The sequence below is a fragment of the Salmo salar genome, chromosome 14 (genome assembly GCF_965601325.2).
Source record: "Salmo salar chromosome 14, fSalSal1, whole genome shotgun sequence".
NCBI classification, from domain to species: Eukaryota; Metazoa; Chordata; class Actinopteri; order Salmoniformes; family Salmonidae; genus Salmo; species Salmo salar.
In genome coordinates, this window is record NC_138304.1 from 13,123,078 (window position 1) to 13,133,572 (window position 10,495).

Genomic DNA, 10,495 nt, shown 5'->3' on the forward strand with positions numbered 1-10,495 from the left:
TTTATAGGTGAACACGAAAAAACAATAAATAAAGAACGACAGTTTCGCAGGCTATACACAGCAATGCAAAAACAATCTCCCACAAAGGGACAGGTGGAAAACAGGCTCCCTAAGTATGACTCTCAATCAGAAACAACGATGTACAGCTGTTCCTGATTGAGAGCCACATCAGGCCAACAAAGAAATACACAACATAGAAACCCTAGAATACAAAACAAGAACATAAACCAAAAGCCCCGGAACACATAAATCCAACACCCCTCTACATACACACACACCCCGAACCATATAAAACAAATACCCCTCTACCTAAATACATAGCCCAAACCACATGAAACAAACACCTCCTGCCACGTCCTGACCAAACTATAATAACAAATAACCCCTATTACTGGTCAGGACGTGACGTACAGTCTGTGTTCGTAATGGCTCCTCAGTGAAACGACCTGTCCTGATTTGTCATAGACGCTTGCTAAAAAAACTTTCATGAGCAAGCCTTCCTTCATGACGTGGCTTCTGTATATTGGTTTAGAATCAGCTTGATCCTCTCTGTCGAGGAGGCTTGGACCTTCTTTTTTGATATTTTCAGTGATATTGTTAACAAACACACCCCCATAAAGAAAATGAGAATTAAAAACAGGTTCAGACCCTGGTTCGACCGTGGTCTTGCAGAGTTACTCCACCTCAAGAATTGCATTTGGTGAAGGGCTCAGCACTCACATACTCAGGCTGACTGGCTCTCGTTCAGACAAATGACAAATAAGTGCACTCGGGCTATCCGGAAGGCCAAAGTTAGTTACTTTAAGGAGCAGTTCTCTCTCTGTGGGTCTAACCCCAAGAAGTTCTGGAAAACGGTTAAAGACCTGGAGAATAAACCCTCCTCCTCACAGCTGCCCATGTCCCTTAAAGTTGATGATGTGATTGTTACTGACAAGAAGCACATGGCTGAGCTTTATAATCACCACTTCATAAAGTCAGGATTCCTATTTGACTCAGCCATGCCTCCTTGCCCATCCAATGTTTCCTTATCTCCCACCCCTTCTAATGCGACTAGCCCCGATGCTCCTCTCTCTTTTTCCCCCACTACAAAGTTTCTCCCTGCAGGCGGTTATTGAGTTCGAGGTGCTAAAGGATTAAACTTGACCCCAAAAAACATCTGAATCAGATGGTTTAGACCCTTTCTTCTTTAAGGTTGCTGCCCCTCTAATCGCCAAGTCTATCTCTGACCTTTTTAACCTGTCTCTCCTCTCTGGGGAGGTTCCCATTGCTTGGAAGGCAGCCACGGTTTGTTCTTTATTTAAAGGGGGAGATCAAGATTAATCTAACTGTTATAGGCCTATTTCTATTTTGCCCTGTTTATCAAAAGTGTTGGAAAAACTGAATTAACTGACTGGCTTTCTTGATGTCTATAGTATTCTCTCTGGTATGCAATCTGGTTTCCGCTCAGGTTATGGATGTGTCACTGCAACCTTAAAGGTCCTAAATGATGTCACCATTGCCCTTGATTCTACCCAATGTTGTGCTGCTATTTTTATGGACTTGGCCAAAGCTTTTGATACGGTAGACCATTCCATTCTTGTGAGTATTGGTGTCTCTGAGGGGTCTTTGGCCTGGTTTGCTAACTACCTTTCTTAAAGAGTGCAGTGTATAAAATAAGAACATCTGCTGTCTCAGCCACTGCCTGTCACCAAGGGTGTACCCCATGTCTCAATCCTCGGCCCCACGCTCTTCTCAATTTACATCAACAACATAGATCAGGTAGTAGAAGGCTCTCTCATCCATTTATATGCAGATGATACAGTCTTATACTCAGCTGGCCCCTCTCCGGATTTTGTGTAAAATGCTCTACAACAAAACTTTCTTAGTGTCCAACAAACTTTCTCTGCCCTTAATCTTGTTCTGAACACCTCCAAAACAAATGTCATGTGGTTTGGTAAGAAGAATGCCCCTCTCCCCACAGGTGTGATTACTACCGCTGAGGGTTTAGAGCTTGAGGTAGTCACCTCATACAAGTACTTGGGAGTATGGCTAGATGGTCCTTCTGTCAGCACATATCAAAGCTGCAGGCTAAAGTTAAATCTAGACTTGGTTTCCTCTGTCGTAATCGCTCCTTTTTCACCCCAGCTGCCAAACTAACCCTGATTCAGATGACCATCCTACCCAGGCTAGATTACGGAGAAGTAATTTATACATCGGCAGGTAAAGTTCCACTCGAGCGGCTAGATGTTCTTTACTATTCGGGCCATCAGATTTGCCACCAATGCTCCTTATAGGACATCACTGCACTCTATACTCCTCTGTAAACTGGTCATCTCTGTATACCCGTCGCAAGACCCACTGATTGATGCTTATTTATAAAACCCTTTTAGGCCTCACTCCCCCCTATCTCAGATATCTACTGCAGCCCTCATCCTCCACATACAACACCAGTTCTGCCAGTCACATTCTGTAAAAGGTCCCAAAAGCACACGCATCCCTGGGTCACTCCTCTTTTCAGTTCGCTGCAGCTAGCGACTGGAATGAGCTGCAACAAACATACAAACTGGACAGTTATCTCAATCTCTTCATTCAAAGACTCAATTATGGACACTCTTACTGACAGTTGTGGCTGCTTTGCGAGATGTATTGTTGTCTCTACCTACTTGCCCTTTGTGCTGTTGTCTGTGCCCAAGAATGTTTGTACCCTGTTTTGTGCTGCTACCATGTTACTTGCTGCCATGTTGTGCTGCTACCATGTTGTTGTCATGTTGTGTTGCTACCATGCTGTGTTGTCATGTGTTGCTGCCATGCTATGTTGACCTGCTACCATGTATTGTTGTCTCTCTTGTCGTGATGTGTGTTTTGTCCTATATTTTTATAAAGGTAAAAAAAATAAAGGTAAAATAAAAAAATGATGTATTGTGTTTGAGAGGATTCACTTGGCTAATATAATTTCTTTATTCGAGTACAGCATCACACCAACCCAGAAAAGTGGAGGTAGGTCTACATAGCTTTGGTCCAATATTGGCAATACATTGGCAATACCTGTCTGATATGGACAGGAAACCCGATTACTTAATGATTGCCTACAATGTGTTATTGTTAATCACTTCAATAAACAAAGCGCATTTTATTCCACACAGAAACAACCCATGGTTATACCCACCACACAAGACATTCGACTGTAAGCCCAGCAACTTACAACTCTCAGTAAACAAGCAACTCAGAAAAGTAACATATTCACTTTTGCTTTTGATGTACCCATTCTAAATGTATCAAGCAGAGGATTTCCTGCAAAATGTGATTTAGACTTGTTTGGAAAATCGCTTGGTATGTTAAATAGCTATTGAAGACACGGCCTAGTTCTAGTGTAAGGCCTCCTTAAAAGTGGTACCATATACTGTAGAAATGTGGAGACCTGAAAATCGTGAAATACTTGTTGTTTTCTCCAGGGCTGAGCTCTACGACCTGTATGATCCTGGCTCATCATCAGACTCATAAGTGGAGCCTTCCAAAGACAGGGAAGACCATCACAGACAAAGAGTCATTGGACGGAGCAGCTGCCTGAGTACTGGATATCAAGGCTCCGCTTCAGTAGCTGGGCATCATGAAAGCCTCATCTGGGACTTGTCATAGTCTTGTTCTGGCACCAGACATGAGCAGTCGAACCATGGCACCAGACATGAGCAGTCAATTCATGGCACCAGACATCAGCAGTCGAGCCATGGCTCAAAACATGACCAGTCAAGCCATGACCACCCAGCCTGGCCATTGCCCACGACAGAAACGACACTATTGCCCCTCAATGCATATGGGGGGCGGGGGAAAATGGGAGAGAAATGTCCACAACCACAGTACCTGACAAAGAGGTAAGAGGTTCAGAGGTTCCTTGCAGTCGGGTTATTATTTGGGGAAAAGGGTCAAAACATGTTGCTGAGGCTTGCGTCGGTGCTGCATTGTGAGGTACAGTTGAAGTCGGACGTTTACATACACCTTAGCCAACTACATTTAAACTCAGTTTTTCACAATTCCTGACATTTAATCATAGTCAATATTCCCTGTCTTAGGTCAGCTATGATCACCACTTTATTTTAAGAATGTGAAATGTCAGAATAATAGTAGCGAGAATGATTCATTTCAGCTTTTATTTCTTTCATCACATTCCCAGTGGGTCAGAAGTTTACATACACTCAATTAGTATTTGGTAGCATTGCCTTTAAATTGTTAAACTTGGGTCAAACGTTTCGGGTAGCCTTCCACAAGCTTCCCACAATAAGTTGGGTGAATTTTGTCCCATTCCTCCTGACAGAGTTGGTGTAACTGAGTCAGGTTTGTAAGCCTCCATGCTTGAACACGCTTTTTCAGTTCTGCCCACAAATTTTCTATGGAATTGAGGTCAGGGCTTTGTGATGGCCACTCCAATACCTTGGATTTGTTGTCCTTAAGCCATTTTGTCACAACTTTGGAAATATGCTTGGGGTCATTGTCCACTTGGAAGTCCCATTTGCGACCAAGCTTTACCTTCCTGACTGATGTCTTGAGATGTGGCTTCAATATATCCACATCATTTTCCTGCCTCATGATGCCATCTATTTTGTGAAGTACACCAGTCCCTCCTGCAGCAAAGCACCCCCACAATATGATGCTGCCACCCCCGTGCTTCACGTTTGGGATGGTGTTCTTCGGCTTGCAAACATCCCCCTTTTTCCTCCAAACAGAACGATAGTCATTATGGCCAAACAGTTCTATTTTTTTTTCATCAGACCAGAGTACATTTCTCCAAAAAGTACGATCTCTGTCCCCATGTGTAGTTGCAAACCGTAGTCTGGCTTTTTTATGGCGGTTTTGAAGCAGTGGCTTCTTCCTTGCTGAGCGGCCTTTCAGGTTATGTCGATATAGGACTCGTTTTACTGTGGATATAGATACTTTTGTACCTGTTTCCTCCAGCATCTTCACAAGGTCCTTTGCCGTTGTTCTGGGATTGATTTGCACTTTTCGCACCAATATATGTTCATCTCTAGGAGACAGAACACGTCTCTTTCCTGGGCGGTATGATGGCTGCGTGGTCCCATGGTGTTTATACTTGCGTACTATTGTTTGTACAGATGAACGTGGTACCTTCAGGCATTTGGAAATTGCTCCCAAGGATGACCCAGACTACAATTCTACAATTGTTTTTTTCTGAGGTCTTGGCTGATTTCTTTTGATTTTCCCATGATGTCAAGCAAAGAGGCACTGAGTTTGAAGGTAGGCCTTGAAATACATCTACAGGTACACCTCCAATTGACTCAAATTATGTCAATTAGCCTATCAGAAGCTTCTAAAGCCATGACATCATTTTCTTGAATTTTCCAAAGCTGTTTAAAGGCACAGTCAACTTAGTGTACAGTCGTGGCCAAAAGTTTTGAGAATGACACAAATATTCATTTTCACAAAGTTTGCTGCTTCAGTGTCTTTAGATATTTTTGTCAGGTGTTACTATGGAATACTGAAGTATAATTACAAGCATTTCATAAGTGTCAAAGGCTTTTATTGACAATTACATGAAGTTGATGCAAAGAGTCAATGTTTGCAGTGTTGACCCTTCTTTTTCAAGACCTCTGCAATCCACCCTGGCATGCTGTCAATTAACTTCTGGGCCACATCCTGACTGATGGCAGCCCATTCTTGCATAATCAATGCTTGGAATTTGTCAGAATTTGTGGGGTTTTGTTTGTCCACCCGCCTCTTGAGGATTGACCACAAGTTCTCAATGGGACTAAGATCTGGGGAGTTTCCTGGCCATGGACCCAAAATATCAATGTTTTGTTCCCCAAGCCACTTAGTTATCACTTTTGCCTTATGGCAAGGTGCTCCATCATGCTGGAAAAGGTATTGTTCGTCACCAAACTGTTCCTGGATGGTTGGGAGAAGTTGCTCTCGGAGAATGTGTTGGTACCATTCTTATTCATTATTCATGGCTGTGTTCTTAGGCAAAATTGTGAGTGATCCCACTCCCTTGGCTGAGAAGCAACCCCACACATGAATGGTCTTATGATGCTTTACTGTTGGCATGACACAGGACTGATGGTAGCGCTCACCTTGTCTTCGATTGCCCCAAACAATCGGAAAGGGGATTCATCAGAGAAAATGACTTTACCCCAGTCCTCAGCAGTCCAATCCCTGTACCTTTTGCAAAATATTAGTCTCTCCCTGATGTTTTTCCTGGAGAGAAGTCGCTTCTTTGCTGCCCTTTTTGACACCAGGCCATCCTCCAAAAGTCTTTGCCTCACTGTGCGTGCAGATGTACTCACACCTGCCTGCTGCCATTTCTGAGCAAGCTCTGCAAAGCATTGATGACGGCACGTGTTTCCTTGCAGGTAAGAGGAAGAACAATGATTCCAAGCACCACCCTCCTTTTGAAGCTTCCAGTCTGTTGTTCGAACTCAATCAGCTTGACAGTGTAACATCCGTTGTTGGAATGAGACCAAGGCGCAGCGTGGGTTGGGTTCATCATACTTTAATATAAACGGTGAACCAGCAAAAACCAAAACAAGAAGCAACACAATAAACAAACAGTTTTGCAGGCTTCTCACAGCAATGCAAAAACAACTTCCCACACCAGACAGGTCGAAAAAGGGCTACCTAAGTATGGCTCCCAATCAGCGACAACGATGTACAGCTGTCCCTGATTGAGAGCCATACCAGGCCAAAACACAGAAATACAAAACATAGATAGGGAACATAGAATGCCCACCACAACTCACGCCCTGACCAAACCAAAATAGAGACATAAAAAGGAACTCTAAGGTCAGGGTGTGACAGTACCCCCCCAAAGGTGCGGACTCCGGCTGCAAAACCTAAACCTATAGGGGAGGGTCCGGGTGCGCATCTATTCGCGGTGGCGGCTCAGGGGCGGGACGCAGACCCCACTCCACCACTGGCTCACCCCACTTTGGTGGCGCCTCTAAAGCGGGGTCCCTCGCCGCCGACCCCGGACTGAGGACCCTCGCAGCGGGTCCCGGACTGGAGGGCGACTCTGGGAGCTCCGGACTGGAGGGCGACTCTGGGAGCGCCGGACTGGCGGGCGACTCTGGCTGCGCCGGACTGGCGGGCGACTCTGGCTGCGCCGGACTGGCGGGCGACTCTGGCTGCGCCGGACTGGCGGGCGACTCTGGCTGCGCCGGACTGGCGGGCGACTCTGGCTGCGCCGGACTGGCGGGCGACTCTTGCTGCGCCGGACTGGCGGGCGACTCTGGCGGCTCCGGACTGGCGGGCGGCTCTGGCGGCTCCGGACTGGCGGGCGGCTCCGGACTGGTGGGACTTGCAGTAGGCTTGGCTCTGGGCGCAGGCACAGGACTCACCAGACTGGGGAAACATGCAGGAGGCCTGGCTCTGGGAGAAGGCACAGGATAGACCGGATCTCGAAGATGTACTGGAGGTCTGGAGCGCACAGCCTGCACAACCCGTCCTGGCTGGGTTGTAACTGTAGCCCTGCACGGGCGGAGTGCTGGCACAGGGCGAACAGGGCTGTGCTGAGGACTGATGGCTGCCGTGCGTAGAGCAGGCGCAGGGTAGCCTGGGCCTAGGAGATGCACTGGTGGCCAGATGTGCTGCGCAGGCATACTCCTTCCTGGCTGGATGCCCACTCTAGCACGGCACTTGCGGGGAGCTGGGATGTAACGTCCCGGGCTGTGACCGCGCACTGTTTTTCTTATTTGGTGTCCTTTAGTAGTGGTTTCTTTGCAGCAATTTGACCACGAAGGCCTGATTTATGCAGTCTCCTCTGAACAGTTGATGTTGAGATGTGTCTGTTACCTGAGCTCTGTGAAGCATTTATTTGGGCTGCAGACAGGTGCAGTTAATTGCCGATTTCTGAGGCTGGTAACTCTAATGAACTTATCCTCTGCAGCAGAGGTAACTCCTTTCCTGTGGCGGTACTCATGAGAGCCAGTTTCATCATAGCGCTTGATGGTTTTTGCAACTCCACTTGAAGAAACTTTCAAAGTTTTTGAAATTTTCCGGATTGACTGACCTTCATGTCTTAATGTAATGATGGACTGTCATTTCTCTTTGCTTATTTGAGCTGTTCTTGCCAGGATATGGACTTGGTCTTTTACCAAATAGGGCTATCTTCTGTATACCAACCCTACCTTGTCACAACACAACTACAAAGCCTGAAAATATGGCACTGAAAGAGAGGGCATTCTCGCTTATAGTCTTTAGGAATATTTGCAGTATTTCATTTTTTTTCTCTTTATTGTCTCTTAAATTGTTAGCCCTGAAAATCTTAAGTGTTATTATTTGCTCACCTGACCTAGAATTCCTCACAATCAAATGCCGGCCATATTATCTCCCAAGGGAATTCTCTTGGGTTATTGTCACAGCCGTGTATATCCCCCCTCAAGCCGATACCACGACGGCCCTCAAGGAACTTCATTGGACTTTATGCAAACTGGAAACCATATATCCTGAGGCTGCATTTATTGTAGCTGTGGATTTTAACAAAGCAATTTTGAGAACAAGGCTACCTAAATTCTATCAGCATATTGACTGTAGCACTCGTGTTGGAAAAACACTGGATCACTGCTACTCTAACTTCCGCAATGCATACAAGGCCCTCCCCCGCCCTCCTTTTGGAAAATGTGACCATGACTCCATTTTGCTCCTCCCTTCCTATAGGCAGAAACTCAAACAGGAAGTACCCGTGCTCAGGACTATTCAACGCTGGTCTGACCAATCAGAATCCACGCTTCAAGACTGTTTTGATCACACGGACCGGGATATGTTCCGGGTAGCCTCAGAGAATAATGTTGACGTATACGCTGATTCTGTGAGTGAGTTTATAAGGAAGTGTATAGGAGATGTTGTACCCACTGTGACTATTAAAACCTACCCTAACCAGAAACTGTGGATAGATGGCGGCATTCGCGCAAAATTGAAAGAGTGAACCACCGCATTTAACCATGGAAAGGTGACTGGGAATATGGCTGAATACAAACAGTGTAGTTATTCCCTCTGCAAGGCAATCAAACAAGCAAAATGTCCGTATAGAGACAAAGTGGCGTCGTAAGTCAACGACTCAGACACGAGACGTATGTGGCAGGGTCTACACACAATCACGGACTACAAAAGGAAAACCAGCCACGTCACGGACACCGACGTCTTGCTTGCTTTTCAATCTCTCCCTATCCCAGTCTGCTGTCCCCACATGCTTCAAAATGGCCACCATTGTCCCTGTACCCAAGAATGCAAAGGTAACTGAACTAAATGTCTATCGCCCCATAACACTCACTTCTGTCATCATGAAGTGCTTTGTGAGACTAGTCAAGGATCATATCACCTCCACCTTACCTGTCACTCTAGACACACTTCAATTTGTTTATCTCCCAAATAGGTCCACAGACGATGCAATCACCATCACACTGCCCTATCCCATCTGGACAAGAGGAATACCTATGTAAGAATGCTGTTCATTGACTACAGCTCAGCATTCAACACCATCGTACCCTCCAAGCTTATCATTAAGCTTAATAAGGCCCTGGTCTCAACCCCGCCCTGTGCAATTGGGTCCTGGACTTCCTGACGGGCCTCCCCCAGGTGGTGAAGGTAGGAAACAACATCTCCACTTTGCTTATCCTAAACTAATACAGAATACCTGTTTTGCTTGAGTGTGAAAGAGCCATTAGATATCAAGTAGTTGGGGACTTGTAGTCATTTTTGTTTTATGTGGAAAATTTCATGCACAAACACCCATCTTTAACTGTGGACTTTTTTTTTCAGTTGGAAAGTATTTCAATAGATATTATTGAATGCAGAGTAGCGCAAATCTTCAGCTCTACGGATTGAATTAAGCCCCTAGTTAAAGGATTACAGCAATCTTTCCATCAATAGCTGCGTTTACATAGGCAGCCTAATAACGATCCTTTTGCCGCTAATTCAGGGTTTCCCTAACACGGTCCTTGCTGTTTGCCCTAGCACTACACAGCTGATGCAAATAATCAACTAATCATTCAAATTTGATAATTACAATCAGCTGTGTAGTGTTAGGGCTAAAACCAAAACTTGTGCACCTTAGGGTCCTGAGGACCGAGTTTTAGAAATGCTGCACTAATTGGTATTTTGACCAATCAGATAGTTATCCAATAATTGGGCATAAGAATAGGGCTGCCTGTGTTAAATGTAGACAGCGAAATTGCCACGAGTAGCATCGCAGCTATTGAGATGAGTGAGATGCAAGACGTCTGTGCATGGGACCAAAACAGCTGAGAAGTTGAGCCTCAACTTAGCTGTTGCAGAAATCGACCCACTATGCTGTTCACTTCCTGCATCTATGTCATATAGCCGAGTCTACCTGTAACGCAGCCATAGACAAACTATACTGAACAAAAATGTAAACGCAACAATTTCAAAGATTTTGCTGAATTACAGTTCATATAGGAAAATCAGTCAATTTAAATAAATAAATTAGGCCCTAATCTATGGATTTCACATGGCTGGGCAGGGGCGCAGCCATGGGTGAGCCTGGGAGGGCATA